This window comes from Martes martes (assembly GCF_963455335.1).
Source record: "Martes martes genome assembly, chromosome: 15".
Classification (NCBI taxonomy): Eukaryota; Metazoa; Chordata; class Mammalia; order Carnivora; family Mustelidae; genus Martes; species Martes martes.
The window spans coordinates 40863521-40885397 of NC_137903.1; the positions used below are offsets into that span (position 1 = coordinate 40863521).

The 21877-nt window shown below is 41.8% G+C and overlaps 1 pseudogene across 1 annotated transcript; it reads right to left on the bottom strand.

Moving 5' to 3' along the window:
* Window positions 1-17333: 17333 nt before the first annotated feature.
* LOC308355640 (large ribosomal subunit protein uL30-like) lies at window positions 17334-18074 on the bottom strand (annotated as a pseudogene). The gene has a single exon. The product of its transcript is annotated as a large ribosomal subunit protein uL30-like (transcript).
* Between the last annotated feature and the right edge of the window lie 3803 nt (window positions 18075-21877).

Sequence of the window (21877 nt, forward strand, 5' to 3'; positions counted from 1 at the left end):
AAACATGGGGCGCCTGAGTGGCTCAGTGGGTTGAAGCCTCTGCCTTTGGCTCAGGTCATGATCCCAGGGTCCTGGGATTGAATCCCACGGCGGGCTCTCTGCTTGGCAGGGAGCCTGGTTCCTCCTCTCTCTCTGCCTGCCTCTCTGCCTACTTGTGATTTCTGTCTGTCAAATAAATAAATAAAATCTTTAAAAAAAAAAAAAAAGAATCTCCAAAACATGACACAGAGACATGAGGTGAACAAATGCTATTGGGAAAATGCCACCAATGGATTTGCTCAATTTAGGGGTTGCCATAAACCCTCAATTTGTAAAAAACAAAAACAAAAACAAAAACACAGATCTGTGAAGTGCAATAAGACAAAGCACAATAGGGGGCACCTAGGTGTCTCAGTTGGTTAAGCATCTGACTCTTGCTTTCAGCTCAGGTCATGGTCCCGGGTCGTGAGATCAAGCCCTGCCTTGGGCTCCATGCTCAGTGGGGAGTCTGCGTGAGATTCTCTAACTCTCCCTCTGCTCCTCCCCATCTTACCCACCCCCATTCATGTGTGCTATCTCTAAAAAAAAAGAAAGAACACACACACACACACACACACACACACCAGAATAAAATGAGGTATATTGTATGCACAAAGCACCTCATAATTTTTTGGATGAGATGCAGAAACTTTCATGGCATTTTATCAATTCAGACTTTTTAACCTCAGGTAACACTGATATTGATAAAGTTACTCAGAGGCCCAGTGATGTTTATCTTTTTAACTAGCTTGAAAAACCTGTTAAGACAGGCTGTTGGAGATGCAAAATTGAAACAGAGACTGTCAGGGGCAAGGGGTAGACGACCACCATCATCACCATCCCCACCACCATCACTACCACCATCATCACTGTCAACAATAAAGCATTCCCCATGTCTAGACATTGTGTTGAAAGTTTTCTGTTCATTATGTTGAATCTTTACCATTCTAGAAATCATCTTACAAATCAAGGCACTGAGGTTTGTAAAGGTTGAGCAACTTACCCCAAATAAAACAGAGGAAATAGCAGAGCTAAGATTCAAAACCAGTTCTGCTCATCCCAGCATGCTCAGTCTGCGTTACAACGGTGCCAACTCTCTCGGCTACCCCCGAATACGCTGGAGATTCGACTCCATGAATTACACACAGAGCTCGTCCTGAGCCTGTTTTCCTCAGAAGCATTTCTTGCCTTCCCTGATCTCTGTGCCACAGGGAGGACTGACCTTCTTGTGAAGGCCAGCTTCTTGGAGTGTGTGGCTAATAGGAGGAGTTCAGGGAGCAGCGGGAAAAAGAAGCCAGATTGTTCCTCATCAAAGCCCCTTCCACCTGGTGGGGGCGGCTTCCTGGGCTTCAACCATTTCCCGCCTTATTCCAGCTGCAGCTGCGCAAGCTTTTACCAGGCAGCCCTAATCCCTGGGCTTCTTTAGCAATCCTCCTTCCCTTTGTCCCTGTAGCCTAGTGGCACCCTACTATGGTTCTTCTAAAGCAAGAGTCTTGGGTATAGAAGTAAGTGGGTGTGTTTGTTCCTCTTGCTCTATCACTACGGCCACCACTAACTGGACCCGGAGTGGCTCTAACTCGAGAACAGCCCGCAGCTGGCTGGCAGGCTTCCTAGATCAGGTTCTTAGCAACAATCTGTCTGGTATTTGATCTCTAGATTTAGGGGGTCCATTAGCTGGTAGTAGGAGCAAAGGCAGAAAAGCACTCTGGGAGAAACAAAGGCAGAGAGAAAAGACGTCCTGTCAATTGCAGGGCACTCAGGAAAAGTTAGCAAGCTTGCGGTTGGCATCGAGAGAAGGATGATTTATCTGTGCTGGCCTCTGAAGAAACTTCCAGTTTAAAAGCCACATTATAGGGGCGCCTGGGTGGCTCAGTGGGTTAAAGCCTCTGCCTTTGGCTCAGGTCATGATCCCAGGGTCCTGGGATCGAGCCCCACATCGGGCTCTCTGCTCAGCGGGGAGCCTGCTTCCTCCTCTCTCTCTTCCTGCCTCTCTGCCTACTTGAGATCTCTCTGTGTCAAATAAATAAATAAAAATCTTAAAAAAAAAAAAAGCCACATTATAGTCTCTGTCCAGTTCAGCTGTACTCAGGTTCCCATTCTTCCTGTGTGACCCTACTGTGTCACTTCCTGATTTCCTGGCTGGCTGAAACTTGGGGCTGAGATTTCTACTTCTATTCTATTTTTTAAAAGTTTCCCTAGGTATCTTTCCAATAAACCATTCACTCCATTACATAATCCAAGTGTGTTCATGTTTTGTTTTGTTTTTTTACAACCAATTTAACCACCTAAAATGATTTTTAAAGCATGTCCAATCTCTTTCATCTTATCTAAATTGCAGCTCTATGAGCTAGGCAGGGCAGAGGTTTTAATATTATTTTTTTTTTAATTCAAGCTGGGCACCTGAGTGGCACAGTGGGTTAAGCACCCAACTTGTGATTTTGGCTCAGGTCATGATCTTAGGGATGTGGATTGAGCCCCACGTCAGTCTCCACACTGGGCATGGAATCTGCTTAGGACTCTCTCTCTCCTTCTCCCCTCTCAACCTCCCCCTTCCCTTTCTTCAAAAAATTCAAACTTTAGATTAGCTAAATAACTCACCCACAATTACTGGGCTAAGTGGTAAGTGATAGAACCAGAACTAGGAACCAAGCATTTTGACTTCTGGGTCTGTTTTGATTTCTGGACTATTCATCCCTAATTTCCTGTGAGCACACAAGCATACACACACACTGTCAATGATTTATTTAGCAGGAAAAGAGATGTTCGGACTTACTGGATATCAGAAATTCATTACTGGATATCGAAGTGTCTTTTGACTTACTTGGTTGATTTACATCTCTAGGCATCTTTCTGATAATACCTCTCCAATTCTACAGAAGAAAGGTCAAGTTGAGTCATAATAGGCAAATATTCTGCAGATGAAAACCAGACAAACCCATTTATTTTTTCAAAAACATTTACTGGGAACCTACTCTGTGGTGAAAACTTGCTAGGTGCTGCGGATACAGAGATGAAAAAAAAAAAGAAAAAGAAAAAATCTCTTGTGGGAATTTTCAGCCCAAAGGGAAAGAGATAAATAATGTTACAGCACAAGGGCAACAAGCACAGGCAAAGCACAGATCCAGACCAGATAAAGGTTTGATGAACTATGGAGGTAGGTGACAGGGAAGACTTTCTGGAAAAAGTAACAATTGACTGGAGTTTAGAAAGTTGAACTGGAATATCAATCAAAAAATTTTTTTCGGGGTGCCTGGGTGGCTCAGTTGTTAAGTGTCTGCCTTCGGCTCAGGTCATGATCTCAGGGTCCTGGGCTGGAGCCCCACATCAGGATCCCTGTTCAGCAGGAAGCCTGCTTCTCCTTCTCCCACTCCCCCTGCTTGTGTTTCCACTCTTGCTGTGTCTCTCTCTGTCAAATAAATAAAAATCTTAAAAAAGATTTTTTTTCTTTTTTTTAAAGGAAGCTCCACACCCAAAGTGGGGTTCAAACTCATGACCCTGAGACCAAGAGTCGCATGCTGTAGCAACTGAGCCATCCAGGTGCCCCCTGGAATATCAGTATTTAATGGTAAAGGGAGAAGGTGCTGCCACAAAGAGATGAGAAAGGATAGTCAGAGAGAAAAAGGGAATGAGGAGAGATGGTGGTCCAAACACTAAGGGAGATAGCTTCAAGGAAGGATAGATGAACACTGTAAAAAACGCCAGAAGTATCTGTTAAGTAATATACAGATACGGTAATATACTAATGCAGGCTCAATGGACCTGGCAAGTAGAAAGTTCTTGGCAACCTGATCCAGGGCTGTTTCTAAGGGAGGAGAGGGTAGCAATTAAACTGGAATTCAACGGGATCCAGAGTAAAAGGGAGGTAAAACAGTAGAGATACGAAATATTTCAGGAATCCCAGAAATGAACAAAAATTGTGTCAGACTTTCCTAAAGTTGAAAGAGGGTTAGAGAACATACAATGGCATGGGGAATAAATGGAATTTGGGAGAAGAATATCTAAGGAACTAACCTAAACTGGAGAATCTTTGATGACTGTAATTTTCTGGTATGCTTTCTGTTTAGTAGATACAGGAATGTAATTGGCCTATTTGTTCTTCCCTCTTCCCCATTTTCGAATTACTACACATGTATCATGTGGACCACTTCCTATGTCCTTCTTAGTGAACACTATGGACAGTTCAATTCCTACCAACATGTACATGACCAGTGACCACTTGGCACATAAGGTTAGGCACAGAAAAAGTGGACTCTGGATTCAGACCATCTTGATCTGAATTCTATCTGCACCTTGTATTTACATGGTCTTGCACAAATTAATTAATCTCTTTGTATCTCTCTTTCTTCATCTGTAAAGTAAGGATAATGATAATACCTACTCTGTAGCATAGTTGGGAGCTTTAACTGAGTTACAACATATAAAATGCTTAGAACAGTGCCTGGCACTCACAAAGAGATATACATGATAGTTGTTATTATTAGCAGTAGTAATTGTGGAAATAATAAAACAGAATGTTTGAAATTGGAATTATGCTAGAAAATCCAGGACTTGTGTGTGCGTGTGTGCTTGTGTGTGTGTATTTGCGTGTGTATGTGTGTGTGTGTCTGTATGTGCATGAATGGTAGAAGCCCCATTCAAAATAGTTTTACTAAAAGGGTTAATGTATTGTCTCCTGTAACTGTATTAGATTGTTTAGGCAGAGAGAAATTCGTTCTCTGCTCTCTTGGGACTTTCTGCCACTCATCGTCTGATGGAATCATTCTCTTCTGTAGCAGAAAGGGGAAGGAGGATGTGGCTGGTAGTCCCAGGGCTACATTCTTACAGTACTTAATGCAAAAAAAAGAGAGGCTCCCTCTCAACCCCATCTTCAGCACAACATTCAAGGAAGTGCAGGAGAGGAAGGGATTGGCCCAGCCCATGGCATGTACCCACGCTTGTGATTGGGAAAATGGGGGCCTTGATTACTAACTCTACCAAGACCATGTAGAACCAGAAAAAGCAGGCTATGCAGATAAATCTATGCTATCATGTCTTTTGAAATCACATTTTGCCTTTTAGGTAAGCCATATTAAAACTCAGCTTTAGATACTTTAATAAATGACAACAACAAAAGTAACACTTGCAACTAATACCAACTGAGACTTACTATGTGTTGGGCATTGTCCTAAAAGTACTGACAATTTAATTCTTACAACAGACCTATAAATAGGTGGTATCATCATCATCATCATCACTTTATAAATGAGGAAGTGGAGGAAAGAGAAAGATTAAATTGCTTGCCCTGAGATCATTCATCAAAAAGTGGTAGAGCTGGGAACTGAGTCCTGAGAGTTGGCTCCAGAATCTGGACTCTCAGGTTGTGCTGCCAAAGAAGAGGAGGGAAAAACAGCCCAGTATAGTTGGATACGAGAAAACATATTTTCAAATACACTTAACGGAGATTTTGAAATCAAGCCAAAAGATTGCTTTGGTTTTGAACGTTTTTCTAAGATGCTGAAGACTCAGAAATGTTGAAGGTTGGAGTAGATTTTCTAAAAATTCCATCAGTGTTTTAAGTCATCCAAAGAATATACTGGATACAATGTATCTCAATCTCCTCGGAGAATGTCCACAAAAAAGCATGTTTTGCACATTTTTGGGTATGAATTATCTGAGTTGTCTGAGTTATATGAGCTCTGAGTTATCAGAGCTTTTATATATATATATATATATAGCAAATAATTATATACTTTATATTTTACATATACTTATAAGTATACTTTATATACTTATATTACAAATAACTCTACCTACTGAAGGATTGAAGACTATCTCTTTGCAGAGCTAAGAGAAAGCAAGGAGTAGATCTTTAGTTAAGTTAGAAGCTCTGGTTCATAAGGGGATCATGGAGGATTTCTGCAGATTCAGTGATACCTCCAGGAACTTTCCTTCCCTCAACTTCATGGGATTCTTCCTGTATTCCTTTTTTCTTCACAGTTGCTACCACCCATGTATGTATGTTCTTCCTCACGAAGCTATCTTAGAAACTACCTCTTCAGCTTTCTCTAACCATCCTTGATGACCTCGGGAAAGAAAGACCAGAGGTCCTTTTTGCTTTTAGGAATTACTATTAGTTACTATGGGGAAACAAAATTGTGGCCAAAAGAAATCAACCCAAAACTGGAAAAGTAGCAAATACTCACAAAATATCAACAAGTTCTTTAAGTTAGTCCTCACAAGGGGTGCCTGGGTGGCTCAATGGTTAAGTCGTTGGCTCAGGTCATGATCTCGGGGACCTGGGATCAAGCCCCGCGTTGCGCTCCCTGCTCAGCGGGGACTCTGCTTCTCCCTCTCTCTCTGCTCCTCCTCCCCCCACCCACTTGTGCGCGCTCTCTCTCTCTCCAATAAGCAAATAAATGAAATCTTAAAAAAAAAAAAAAAGAAGTCATGATTCAAACGGAAGCTGCCTGGCTCTAAAGTCTACTTTCTTTCTTTCTTTTATCCCCCCCTAAAGTCTACTTTCTTGATCCTCTGGTGTAGCAAAAATCAGGACAGATGGTTTCACGAGCAGAAGCATATAACAGTCCAGAGGACTAAGTGGAAATATGGCTTAGGAGCTGGCTGCTCTTGTAGGTCCTCTTCGTCAGAATACTTGGCAGGATCAGCATTGCCCCATGACTGTGCCTCAGCTCCTTTTATAAATTGGATTTTCTCAATTACCCAGAGATGATGAGTGTCTTAAAGACAATTCACACTGACCAATTCATGGGATGGTAACATAACAGCCATAATGTCAAGTGATACATTCCTTTCCAGTGGCTGGAAACTCTTATCTTCTTTCTGGGACTACTTTTCTTGGTATCAGGGAAACTGAAAAAACCAGAAGGTTTATTAGTAAGAGTAGAATTGTAGCAAGAGAAGTCAAAAATTGGGGCGGGGGGTAGATAATATTTCTTTAGGCTCAGGACAAAGCTGATGAAAGATTTTTTTTTCTCCCATGTCAGAGGATACAACCTGACGGCTCTTGTTCCCAGAACTGAGGCCTTCCTCACTGGTCAGGGGTGGGATGGACATATCTAGTATTTGTCCCGGTAGCTTTGGGGATGTCAGAAAATAAAAATCTTACCCACATTCATACAATAAAGGTGGGAGGTAAGTGGCAGAGGGGGAATTCTCATTCAGTCTGACTCCAAAGCCAGAGTTCTTCAGAGGACCCCATCATCTGGTTTAAATGAGAGATGACAGTAGACCAGTCAAGATCAGCCAGGAGACAAACACTTACAGTGCTCCTTGTAAGTGCTTCACTCTGTCATGCTAAACGTGTATCAAGGACAGTCCTTGCCCTCACTTGTATAGATAAGAGCAACAAACAGGAACGTCTGTGATACAAACTCTAGGTGCCCTGAGGCCGAAAAGGCCAAAAAAGAAACAGGTGACTAAGAGCTACCACAGTCAGGGAAAGTAATCAAAAAGTTTAAGAATGGGTTAAATGTGGATTGGTAGAGGGGAGGAATAGATATCTCTGTGGTATAAAGATTATGAAGGAGGGGTAACTTCCAGGGAGAACAATGCCACTGAATAGAGGATTACTGCAGGCTAGGTTGGTGCGGGTGGGAGGGGCAGCAGGGTGAGAGTTGATGATCTCAGGCCTTCAAAGGCAGTGACTGGGTTTGGGTGTGATGAATTTGGTCTACAGCCTGAGTGTTCAGGGAGGCCAGCCATGTGCCTTCTGGGGTAATCCACCTCTGAGATGCTGAGGGATCCAATGTGAGGCAGGTGGGAATGGACAGGAGGAACTGACGCTTAGAAGGAGGTATTATTAGGCCTTGATTTTCAGAAGGAATGCAATGAAAGGATGGGTTCAAAGCAACCGTCAGGGTTCTCCTGTGTCCACTGATATTTATGTTCAACCAGTTTTTCTTCGCACATTCCCTTCATTTTCTTTGAACTCTCCTCCCCCAACCACACGTGAAACTATGAGGAGTAACATAAGATCAAATATTTCTGATAAACTCTTTTTGCCCAGTTTATAAATGTTTATCTGAGTCGGAAAAGAATTTCAAGAATCAAGGATCTTCATTATTGTTTTCAGGCTGCCTTGTTTGAACATCGAGCACGTGCTTTTTACCCATCTTCTCCTCCCCCTCCTCCTCCATCTCCCCCTCCTCCCCCTCCTCCTCCTTCTCTCCTCCTCCTCCCCCTCATCCCCCTCCTCCTCCTCCTTCTTTTTATTCTCCCCCCCCTCCTCCTCCTCTTCCTCCTCCTCCTTCTACTTCTTCTTCTTCTTCTTCATTTCTTTCTTTCCCCCATTTTGATATGTACATATTCAAAAGCAAAAACTCTTTATTTCCTTAGTCTACAACAGAATTATCGGCTACTACCTTTTTTTGACAGTTATGTGTTCACCTGAAAATCTCCTGAATTTCATTATATTCCTCCAAATACTGTTTGATTCTTCTGCAAACACTAATAAAAATAACTTGAAGTTCATACTCCACCTTTCATTCAGAAAGATCCCAACATTCTTTACAATGTGTGCTGATGGCTATTACTTTACATAGGTGCACCACATTTCCTTCGTGCCTTTCATCTGAGGATCACAAGGGGCACAACAAACATTAATTAATTCTTACAACAACCTTCTGAACTATAATTTTTATGTGTATATAGTAGATGAATCATCTGAAGAACCAGCAAAACACAGCCTTTGTAGGGAAGACTTTGTAGGCTTGGCACAACTTAACGTGTAAACAGTCCAGTCAAATAGGTTAGAGCAGGACAGGCAGCACTGTTTTTTATTTAACTAAAACCACCAATGGAATTTCACTAAGAGAATAATTATCCAAATAATGACTTATCCAGGTTTCTACAAGCCACACTTGGACTTTTGCAACAAACCCTACCAGAAGAAAGAAGGAAGTATAGTCTATTAATAGCTACACCCTCCATCTCATTGTCACTCCCAAGACAAGTGCTTCAGCAACAAAGCAGTTCTTGTCATTACCTGAAACTTTGATTTAGTAGCAATGCAGAGAAAGTGTGCCATGGGCTGACTCATCAACACTTTGCTTCCTACCTAGATATCCCTGGAGTGTCTCTCCTTCAGGTGTGTAGCTCTCTGAGGCCTATTTAGCTAAAGAGAGATTATTGTTGTCATGTTGTCATGATTATTATTGTCATGTAGGCTACTCTTTATTTTTTTTTAAGATTTTTATTTATTTATTTGACACAGAGAGATCACAAGTAGGCAGAGAGGCAGGAAGAGAGAGAGGGGGAAGCAGGCTCCCTGCTGAGCAGAGAGCCCGATGTGGGACTCAATCCCAGGACCCTGAGATCACGACCCGAGCTGAAGACAGAGGCTTAACCAACTGAGCCACCCAGGCACCGAACAAAACAAACACCCAGAACAAAAACAAAAAGAGAATCTATAGTGGAAAATATTCACAAGAAATTGGACTCTTTCTTTTCTAAGTTGACTCGCCAAACAATTGAGGATATATACCAACAAATGCTTTGCTCAGGGGAACTGATTTTATACCTTTTCCTTTATTGAAAGCTCACCTTTATTCTAGATTTTTAGTATAGAAACTTTCAAATATATTCAAAAGTAGATAGAATGATATAATAAGGACCCCACGCACCCATCACTCAATTCTAACAATGGTCACCTTGGTTCTTCTTAAATTTTTTTTTTAATATTTTATTTATTTGACAGACAGAAATCACAACTAGGCAGAGAGGCCGGCAGAGAGAGAGGAGGAAGTAGGCTCCCTGCAGAGCAGAGAGCCCGATGTGGGGCTCGATCCCAGATCACTGGGATCATGACCTGAGCCAAAGGCAGAGGCCTTAACCCACTGAGCCACCCAGGTGCCCCTCTTCTTAAATATTATGGCCAGGAAGCGAACACTTTGCAGGAAGTCCCAATACAATAGCAACAACACAGTCATCTCAGAGATCCTCATGGAAAAAAAAAGAGAGAGAGAGAGAGAGAAACAGCTTCATGGAAACCTGAAAGCCAAATTTTAATTCATTAAAATTAGGTTTATGAAATAAATATACATATACATGCCATAAGGCAAAGTTATGGGAAGATTAGAAAACTGTGTCGCAAAATCAAAGAACAGAATCGCTAAACTCTAAGTAACAATACTACCGCCATTTATTAAGTCAAATTCCAGACACTTTACTAGGCATTTGCCCCACACACTGACCTCTTATTTATCAACAGTACCATACGGTAAGATTAGTATCTCTGCTTTCAGACTGTGGAAACACGGGTGCCTGGGTGGCTCAGCTGGTTAGGCCTCCGACTCTTGGTGTTCTCAGGGCTGTGGGATCGACCCTGCCTTGGGCTCCAAGCTCGGCAGGGAATCTGCTTGAGATTATTTCCTTCTCCCACTGTCCCTCTCCCTCTCCCCTTGCCCCTACCTCTCCCTCTGCCCCTCCCTCTCCCACTGCCCCTCTCCCACTCATGCACTCTTTCTCTCTCTCTCTCAAATATATAAAGGAATCATTTTTAAAAAGATGTGGAAACTGAGGCCTGGAGAAGTTAAGTAAGTGACTTACAGTCATAGCTAGCAAGCAACAGGATTAACACTTGTCATTCCCTGATTTAAAAGCCTCTGCTTTGTTTTATAAACTGTAGCCAAATGACCTACTGGGGTCAACTCAAAAGACATACGTTACGGGTGTTAGAGGGGAAGGAAAATGGCAAACATCCAATTTGGTGGGAACATGGAAAAACCCATAAGAATTGTTAAAGTTTTGGGGTGCCTGGGTTGAGTAGGTTGAACACCTGGTTGGTCTCAGCTTAGGTCTTTTTTTTTTTTTTTTTTTAGATTTTATTTATTTATTTGCCAGAAAGAGAGAGAGAGCACCATCGTGAGCGGGGTTGCTGCAGGCAGAGGGAGAGGCAAGATCCACACTGAGCAGGGAGCCCAAAGCGGGATTAGAGTCCAGGACCCTGGAATCATGACCTGAGCTGAAGGCAGACGCCCAATCAACTGAGCCACCCAGGCATCCCCCAGCTCAGATCTTAAGTTCAAGCCCTGTGTTGAACCTACTTTAAAAAAAAAAAAAATTGTTTAAATTTTAGCACCAAAGCTAAGGCAAGAGTTGATTAATTCTACTTTGCATTTGCTCCATTTAAAAGTAGCCTAGAATTCTTAACATGACGAAATGAATAAATATGTCATTTGCTCAGCAGTACAATAACTTAAACTAGACATAATTGCATAGTAAGGCATAATTTAACCTTGCCCACTGTCATAATGCCAACTTAAATCAGAAGCCGTGCTAAATAAATCACCACCAATCCATTGTCTAAATTCATCATAAGCTCACACCATTCAAGTGCAGTGCATTAAAACTTGAGTTTTATTGGTTCAGTCATCTTTACCTTTTCTAACAAACCTTTTGTCAAGGAGACACACTTGTTTTTGTGTCTCCTTGACAAAAGGTTTGTTAGAAAAGGTAAGGATGACTGAGCCAATAAATGTAAATATATAAATGTACATATGTGTGTGTATGTGTGTGTGTGTGTGTGTGTGTGTGTGTATAAAAATTTGTTTTTCTTTATGAAGGACCTGGGACCATTTTGTGTCCAGATTCTACTGTTCAGTACTTTCTTTTAAAAAATATTTCATTAGAGAGAATTGTTTTGTTTTAAACTCACATCTATTTTGCTCCATTTAAAAATTTGGACAAAGTGGGGCACCTGGGTGGCTCAGTGGGTTAGGCTGCTGCCTTCGGCTCAGGTCGTGATCTCGGGGTCCTGGGATCGAGTCCCGCGTCGGGCTCTCTGCTCAGCGGGGAGCCTTCTTCCCCCCCCTTCTCTGCCTGCCTCTCTGTCTACTTGTGATCTCTCTCTGTCAAATAAATAAGTAAAATCTATTAAAAAAATAAAAAATAAATAAAAAAATAAAAATTTAGACAAAGTATTTACTACATACGCACAATTTCATTAAAAAAATCCAGTAGCACCAAATAAGTTATAAAGAGAAACAGCAGTTTCTTGTCCCACCCCTTCATACTACCTCCCAGTGACTTGCCTCAGAAAATAAAATACTTTTTTCTTTTAAACCGTTTTAGCTGTTTGTGTATATATGTTTTTCCATATTCTTAGATGATAGCCTTATAATGTCTCCTCTTGATTTACGGCTTTGAAGACAGCAGCCAGTGACTTCCTGGCATGGTAGATGGTAACAGATGGATACATTTTTTTTTTAAAGATTTTATTTATTTATTTGACAGACAGAGATCACAATTAGTCAGAGAGGCAGGCAGAGAGAGAGGGAGGGAAGCTGTCTTCCCGTTGAGCAGAGAGCCCGATGTGGGGCTCGATCCCAGCACCCTGGGATCATGACCTGAGCCGAAGGCAGAGGCTTTAACTCACTGAGCCACCCAGGTGCCCCCAAATGGATACATATTAGTTGAGCACCTGCTATATGCAGACACTGCTCTGTGTTTTGGGGATGCCACAGGTGACAAAACAGACAAATACCTGACTTCGTGAAATTTACCATAAAATGGATTAAATCTTTTTACAACCCCTCCATCCACTCCCCACTCTTCCAATGTGATTATACCATAATTTTTATTTCAGTTCATCTGTGTTTATATTATGCCCATGTAAATACTGTTCACTTTAGTACTCCAAACTACTAGGGTTATATTTCTTCTTTTTGTACTTCTTGAGTACTTTCTAAAAAAGATTTATTTGTTTATTTCCATGAGACAGAGGGAGCACACACGCAGCAGGCAGGAGCAGAGAAAGAAGGAGAGAGAAACCCAAGCCCACTCTGTGCGCTGAGTAGGGAGCCCAAGGGGGCCTCGATCCCAGGAACCCGGGACCAGACCTGAGCGGAAACCGAGTGTCATGGCATGCTTCACAACTGCACCATGTAGGCGCCCCACTTCTTGAGTACTTTTAAAATAAAAATAAAAATTAAAATAATAGGACTTTAAAATTGTTACAGCAGCTCAAATAGATGCTCAGTCCATCTATCATCAGTTTTCCCCAAATGCTCCCATGCAACAGAAAATCAGCCAGTTCTCTCATTTTCCTAGAGACTCACATGGGGAAGCGTCTGTCTGTTTCAGTCGATATTGATTGTTCTGTAGGCTTGCTTCTTCAGGGCTGTGTTGCACGGGCTCCTGGATTCCATGCCTTCCTCTGTCTCATCTCCATCCCTTTTCCGTTGGAGTCCATCCTTAGTAAAATCTAGAGAAGGGTGGACAAGAAATAAATTTTCTGCATCCACAAATACATGAAAATCAAGCAAGCAAGCAATAGTACCAAAAAAGTTAGAAGGACAAACAGTAGTTTCTTGCCCCGCCCCTTCAGACTACCTCCCAGTGATTGCCTCCGAAACAATTACCATTTTCTTTAATCTATCTTCTGGTAGAACAGGCATTTCCCTCAGAATTCTCAAAGCATTGTTTCATTGTCTTGGACCATTCAGTACTGATAACAGAACTGTGGTGTCATTCTCTCTCTTGTTCCTTTGTCTAGGACCCATCTTTTCCTCTTTGGAAGCTTTTAGAATCTTTATCTCTTGCACAGTGACAAACCTTTGTATGAAAATGTTTTCATTGCTCAGAGTACCTGAACTTTTTCCACTTACAGCTCCTGTCATTTGGGTCTGGAGAATTTTCTAGGGTTATTCCTATGACAGTTTGCTCATCTGTATTTACTCTCCTGGTTTTTTGTTTTTTAAGATTTTATTTATTTATTTTTTGGGGGGAGGGAGTGGGGGAAGGAGAGGGACAAGCAGATTCCTCACTGAGCACAGAGCCCAGCCTGGGGCTGCGTCTCACAATCCTGAGATCATGACCTGACCTGAAATCAAGAGGCAGACACTTAACTGACTGAGTCACCCAGGCACCCATACTCTCTCCTTTTGCAGGAATTCCACAATTTGGATTTTGGTCTTTTTGCATGGATCCTTTCATGTCTTTTCCATAAACCAGATAATTCACTTCTGAGAAATGAAATTAATGGAATTGACTCTCCAGGGGTTTGGGTATTTTAATTGATGTTACTTTTGCGTTTTGTGGATTTTGAGTCTATTTACTTTGGTTAACAATCATTCTTAGGTTTTATTTATTTATTTAAAGTAGGTTCCAAGCCCAGGGTGGAGCCCAACACAGGACTTGAACTCTCCACCCCAAGATCATGACTTGAGCTGAAACCAAGAGCTGGACAGCTAACTGACTGAGCTACCCGGGCACCCTTGACTATCACTTTTTTGTGTCCTGTTAACTGGAGTTAAAATACGTTCCGAGTGTTTTCTTTTTTCAAAGACTTTGGCTCAGGTCATGATCTTGGGATCTTGGGATCCAGCCCTGCGTTGGGCTCCCAGCTTAGCAGGGAGTCTGCTTGTCCCTCTCCTTCTGTCCTTTCTGCCCCTCATGCTCTTTCCATCTCTCTGTCTCTCTCTCAAATAAAGTCTTAAAAATAATAAAATACATAAGTTTTTAAGCATATATAGAGAAAAGCTTTTTAATAGTACATTATTTTAATGTATACAGCAGTGATATATAGTACTACTCATATTTTATGCTTTAAAATTGTATTTTGGGGGCGCCTGGGTGGCTCAGTCAGTTAAGTGTCTGCCTTTGGCTCGGGACATGATCCTGGGGTCCTGGGAATGAGTGATCGAGTGCCTCGTGGATCCCTATTCAGCTCCCTTGCTCCTTCTGCCTGCCGCTCCCCCTGCTTGTGCTCCCTCTCTGTCAAATAAATAAATAAATCTTTTAAAAGAACATATAAAATAAAATTGTGTTTTGTTGTCGGTAGAAATATTTTTAATGCTTTAAAAAAAACCTGAGCAAACTAGGCTATCAGCTAAAGAACCCCCCACCTCCAGCCTTCCTCTCACTCTCCCCCATCTCTCTCTCTTCCCCTCTCCCCAGCTAGCATGTATATATGTTATTTTATCTCTAATAATTACATTTCACCTCTCGGTAAAGATGGAGAAATTTAACATCTTTTGATGCATTTTGTTATTGTTAGAAAGTCAGAAATTCAGCATTTCCTAAACAAGCATATATCAAAACCGTTGGAGAAAAATAGCTAAATGGAACAATGGTTTGAAACTTTAATTCTGTTCCCTTAAGTTTCAAGTCTGTGGAAAACCAAAGGTAAAGGAAGAAAGGGAACCTTCACAGCCTAAAAACTGTTTCTCATTGCTGTTGGGAAACTGAAGAAAATCAGTCAACTAACCCAAAACTTGAAAAGAGAGAGGGAGCAAATCTTTGTTAAGCAGTGAATTAATGGGTTCAACGTGCCAAGATGCACTAATGATGGCAAGCAATGGCTGAGTCATGTGTGGGGCATGGCTGAGCTTGGATTCCAACAGGCAGCTGAATTCAGTGTCATCTGGTAATTGGGAACAAAGGCAGCTGGTTTCTCTCTGTCACAATAAAGACTAGGAAGATGGTTTCAGCATCATCTCAGAGAATCTTCAAGAAACTCTGCGGGGGCGCCTGGGTGGCTCAGCGGGTTAAAGCCTCTGCCTTCAGCTCAGGTCATGATCCCAGGGTCCTAGGATCGAGCCCTGCATCAGGCTCTCTGCTCAGCAGGGAGTCTGCTTCCTCCCCCCCTGCCCCCCCTCTCTGCCTGCCTCTCTGCCTACTTGTGATCTCTGTTGTCAAATAAATTTTAAAAATCTTAAAAAAAAAAAAAAGGAATTCTGCAGGTCAGGCTCTGGTTAGAATCTGTTTCATCTGCTCAGTGTTCCTGCCTTTTTCTCAGCAAGGTCTCCATCACCCACGAAATCTCAGACCTATGAAATTCAAAGTGCACTCCAGGACGGACAATGAAAAGTAAGTGTTCTTCCTGTTCTCTTCCTCAGAGCTCTCATTCCCTTCCCAGAGGCAAACATTGTTTCCAGTTACTGATGTATTTGCCTCTGGACAATGAAAAGTAAGTGTTCTTCCTGTTCTCTTCCTCAGAGCTCTCATTCCCTTCCCAGAGGCAAACATTGTTTCCAGTTACTGATGTATTTGCCTCTAAGATATTCAAGGGTGAGGTTTTAAAAATCTACTCTTTGCTTTCTGTTTAGGCTGCCACTACTCCTTATCACTTAGAATCTATAAAAACCTTGAAAATGAATTTGGTCTTATGAGTTTGTAGTAAACCTTAATGGCTCTTAAAGATCAATTACTACTTTTAGAAAAAAATGATCCTAAACAACGGGTGTGCCCTTGATTTTTCCTGGGACAGATTTCTATAGTTTTCAGGGATTATATGTTGAAATTTCTTTGGGGGCCAAGCAGAAAATCAATATATGTAAGGGAGAAGCCAGCAGGAGGTTGTAGATAGTGTACAAACAGAAATAGCTAGTTTTAAAGTATTTCAAATACCAAGAATGTTATGTACATAGTACAACTGAACTGTATAATTTGTGGTCCCTCATTTTACACTTCACACTTCTTAACAATTGTAATAAGTACGAAAAAATCATAAGTACGCTTACCCATCATCAGCCTTCTAACACCTAGCCTATTTTTCTAATTCCTTAATAATTACAAAGAGCAGTTCAATAATCTTAGGATCCTAATAGATAATTTGGTTGGGCCCCAAGGAATTTAAATATCGTATGGAAATGTTATTTTAATTGTATGAGGCAGAATCACAGAGTGCTTAAAGACACAGGCTGTGAAGCCAGAGAGACCTGGGTTTGAGCCTTGGGATGCAGGTTAGCCAGACTGGACAAATCACCTTTGCTTAGCTTAGCTTCTAATTTATCTACAAAATGGGAATAATAATAGTTGCTTTGAAGATTATATTAGATAAGGTAGGTTAAGTGCTTAGCACAGCGCTCCAAGGTGGGCCCCGAGGCACACCTACCTGGTCCTCAGAAATTATCTCTATTATCACTTCTTCAAAGACCTTGATACAAATTTATACTCCTTTGCACTTGAATTCCTTCTTAACCAATTTTTCCTGCTTATTTTATTTTATTTTTTTTTAAAGATTTTATTTATTTATTTGAGAGAGAGACAGTGAGAGAGAGCATGAGAGAGGAGAGGGTCAGAGGGAGAAGCAGACTCCCCGAGGAGCTGGGAGCCTGATGCAGGACCCGATCCTGGTCCTCCAGGATCACGACCTGAGCCGAAAGCAGTTGCTCAACCAACTGAGCCACCCAGGCGCCCCATTCCTGCTTATTTTTAATTCAGAGGTCGTTTCTGACGAAAGGCAGAAACAAAATATTAATTGATTCATTGAATGAGAACTATTTATTATTTATATATTTATTTATTATTTTTTTCCATTTGAGATTAGTCATTCATTAACCGACCAGATTACAAAAATAATCAAGGTAGATACCTTAGTTCATCCTTTCGATAAGCCTATTGATCTGGTCTTCCTTGTTGCCAGCATCTCCACCTTCTACAAAATGGGTGGTCTTTTTCTTCATTCCTCCCTCGTGGAAAAGATAATCTGAAAGGCCCTAGAAAGTTGTTTGCTTCTTTGAAACGTTTTCCAGCAGTATAGATCTCATGAACCAGATCCTCCATGCAGATGATGCCGTATTTATCAAGAGATCGGACAATCAATGTGTTACCTGTCAGGGCAATTCGCTTTTTGTTGATTTTCACCATAACCCCACTTGTAGATCAGTTAATTCCCCGACTTCAGGTTTGGGTACCCCCATGCTGTGTATGGTTCCGCAGTCCTTAGCATGTTAACTGAAGCCTTGTTGAACTTAACAAAGGTGCCACTGAAGATCTGGTGAAGGCGAAGAAGCTGCAACTTGAACCCTTGGGCTCGCATCTTGATACCTCTGATCCTGATGACGAACTCCAATTTGGGTTCTGCAGGTACTGTAGAAGTTGCCAGCTTTTCTTGGCATCCTCGCCATTTGAATCTCAGTTCTGTACACCTGCCTGTATTCCTTGTGGTAATGCTTAGCTTTTTCATAGATAAGCTTCCTCCTTGCCTTTTGAAGCATCTTTTGAGCAAACTTCCTCCGACGCTTGATCTTCAATGCTGCGAAATTCCTTCGATTCTTTCAAAGGGTTTCTGGCACAGCAGGAACCTTCATTTTCTTCTCTTTTGCACCCTCCATGGTTCTGGCCAGAAAAGAGGAAGTCCTATTTATTTATTTTTTAAAATAATTTATTTATTTATTTAATTGGCAGAGAGAGAGAGACAGCGAGAGAGGAAGGGAAGCAGTGGGAGTTGGGAAGGGAGAAGCAGGCTTCCCATAGAGCAGGGAGCCCTATGCCGTGCGGGGCTCGATCCCAGGACCCTGAGATCATGACCTGAGCCAAAGGCAGACACTTAACAACTGAGCCGCTCAGGTGCCCTGAGTGATAAATATTTGAGTATTTTTTATATGATGGGTACAATTCAACACAGAATGTTGAAGATAAATTTCCCGTTCTCCGGGAGTTTGCCTAGAGTGAGGGAGACTGACAACAAACAAATTAATTGGTATAGGATGCAATTTCAGCTACTGACAGGTGCTGGGATATAAAGGAAGGTAGACCAGGAGCCTGGGGCTTTGAAGGTGGTGGTGTTAGAATGGGGGGAGAACACTGACAAACCACAGTTGATGGGCACTTTGTTGACACAAAGGCAGCCACAATGAACTAACATTGCCGCTGGACTCTCGAGGTAGGCTGGTTCCTTTTTCTTCACACCCTTCTTAGCATTTTCTCACGAGGCTTAGTCTAGCTGGTTCCACCCTTCCTGATAATTTAATGCTGGAGCCACTCTCTTACATTTGCTCTTGACTATGGACTCTACTTTCTATCTTTCGTATTTTTTGTTAGAAATTGAGATTACGGGCGCCTGGGTGCGTCAGTTGGTTGAGCAACTGCCTTCGGCTCAGGTCATGATCCCGGACTTCCAGGATCGAGTCCCGCATCGGGATCCCAGCTCCTTGGGGAGTCTGCTTCTCCCTCTGACCTTCTCCTCTCTCATGCTCTCTCTCATTCATTCTCTCTCAAATAAATAAATAAAATATTTTTAAAAATTGAGATTACAATATGTTGTACACTGGGAATTAATATAATATTATATGTCAATTATTTCTTGATTAAAAATACAAAAACAGGGCGCCTGGGTGGCTCAGTTGGTTAAGCGACTGCCTTCGGCTCAGGTCATGATCCTGGAGTCCCGGGATCGAGTCCCACATTGGGCTGCCTGCTCAGCACGGGGTCTGCTTCTCCCTCTGATCCTCTCCCATCTCATGCTCTCTCTCTCACTCTCTTTCTCAAGTAAATAAATAAAAAACAAATTAAAAAAAAAACAGCATTGATAGAGGAACAGAGGAACACCACCACCACCACCAACTACAAAAACCATGTTTTAAAAATCGAGATCATCAGAGCACTTCCTGCATAACCACAGTGACTTCTTTGGGTTCTGCTTGGTATTAGTCATCACCACAGACATTTGCACATCCTTCTTTCAATATTTTGCTGATGATACCTATAGACAAGTAGCCATCCTTCCACGGAGCACGTCTGGCTTCTTACTATACAAATCTGGAGACACAATTACTTTTTGGCATATCCACAAAAACAAATCTCCACAAGATACTGAGAAGAAAGGCCAGTTTTTACTAGAGATTTCATGAAAAGAAGAAGGTGAAGTGTCATAAGGCATACTACACAACAAATAACTTTAAATTCCCAGTGGAGGGGCACCTGGGCCGCTCAGTCCGTAAAGTGTCCGCCTCTTGATTTCAGCTTAGGTCATGGTCTCAGGGTCCTGGGATCGAACCTCCTGTCCTGGTCTGCGCTCAGCACAGAGTCTGCTTGTCCCTCTCCCTCTGCTCCTCCCCTGTTCTCTCTCCCTCCCTCTCTCTCTCAAATAAATGAATAATTACAATCTTTTTTTTTTAAAGAAAAAATTCTATAAATAAATAAATTCCCAGTTGAACATTTCCCCCCTTCCTCAAATGTTACCAGCCGTGCGTCTCTCGCTTTCTCTTAATCCTTCATATACCCTCGTGGTAGAGTTAATTCAGCACTTTTCAGCTTCTCCAAGTTGTCATTGTCAATCTTCCCATAGACTTTTGAAGTGTGGCCTCTCTGTATGAATTTAGCAAAGCAGATCTGTCCCTAGGAAGGGATCCTTCTGCTCCCCTCCCTCTGGTCATCTTATTTATGTGTTACATTCCTGATGATCTTTTTCGAGGCCACATCTTTTGGTGAGCTCTTGTGCTCTCAGTCTTGCTGCCATTTGTCTTCTCTGCTTGGATGTCCCATGGGTACTTTATTTGATCACGTCTCAAATCAAACTTACATTCTTTCCTGTCTTTCCAGTTCTATTCCTTCTCTATGTCTGCTGTTTCAGAAAATGGTACCACCAGCCCGCCAGGTACTCCCAGGCAGACACCTGGGAACCATCCCTGACTCTTCCTTTCACACACCTGGATTATCACTGCCCCCATCCATCTAGCAATTAATCACCAAGTTCTGTTGTGTCTATTTCCTAAGCCATTTTCAATCTGTTTCTTTTCAACCCGCTTGCCAGGGCAAATGGTTCCTTTCTGCTCAAAAGTTTACCATGATGCTCTATTGTTTGACAAATAACATGAAAACCTTGCGGCGCCTGGGTGACTCAGTGGGTTAAAGCGTCTGCCTTTGGCTCAGGTCATGATCTCAGGGTCCTGGGATTGAGCCCTGCATCAGGCTCTTTGCTCAGCAGGGAGCCTGCTTCCCCCCTCTCTCTGCCTACTTATGATCTCTCTGTCAAATAAATAAATAAAATCTTTACAAATTAAAGAAATAAAATAAAAACCTCTTGGCTTTATAACATGGACACTAACATGAAAACACCTTATTGTGATGAGAGGGTTGTCAGTTTTCCTCTCAAGAAAGCCATTTATATCTGATTAATTTGTTAGAGATAACTTTCACTATATCCTCCTCCTCCTCCTCCTCCTCCTCCTCCTCCTTCTTCTTCTTCTGTTTAGTGTTTGTTTTTATTGAAGATACACATGCTTCTAAGGAGAAAAATAGTTTCATGAGGTTTTTTCAAAAAACATTTTTATTTATTTATTTGAGATAGAGCAAGAGCAAGGAGGAGGGGCAGAGGCAGGGGGAGAAGCAGACTCCCTGCTGAGCAAGGAGCCCAACTGGGGGCTCGAAGCTAGGACCCTGGGATCATGACCTAAGCTGAAGGCAGAGGCGTAACTGACTGAGCCACCCAGGCGCTCCATTCATAAGGTTTAAAACTAAAATGAGCAGACTCTGTTTCATCTCAGCCATTTCTCTGCAGAGACAGCACGTCTCAGCTCTTTCATCAGGTCATTTGGGACTCTAGATCTACACACATGCTACCTTTCTACTTCTGAATTTCAAACTTTAGGTCCTATTATAAAATGTTCTTTATTTTGGGGAAGATTTTATTTATTTTTAAATAATCTCTGTACTCCATGTGGGCTCAAACTCCCAACCCCAAGATCAAGAGTCACATGCTCCACGGACTGAGCCATCCAGGAGCCTCTATGATAAAATGTTTTATTACAATTAGATAAAAACTGTTAACAGCTAAGCCAAGTAGTAGACTATGACAACCATGACAACTATGTGGAACTTTTTCCCCCTTGATATTATTAACTGTCTTTTTTGAAACTGTTGTTACACAGTTAGTTTTTTATATACTAATTAATAATTCAACCCTCAACTCTTGGCCAGTAATCCAGATCTCCTCTTATATTCCTTCAAATATAATATTAGGTATTCCTTTTTCTTTTTTTTTTAAATTTTACTTTTAAGTCACCCAACATGGGGCTCAAACTCATAACCCCGAAATCGAGAGTTGCATGCTCCCCTGAGCCAGCCGGCTGCCCCTAATATTAGATATTCTTTCAATTTAATCTTCATGGCAAAATGTCCCTGGAGCATTTTAACC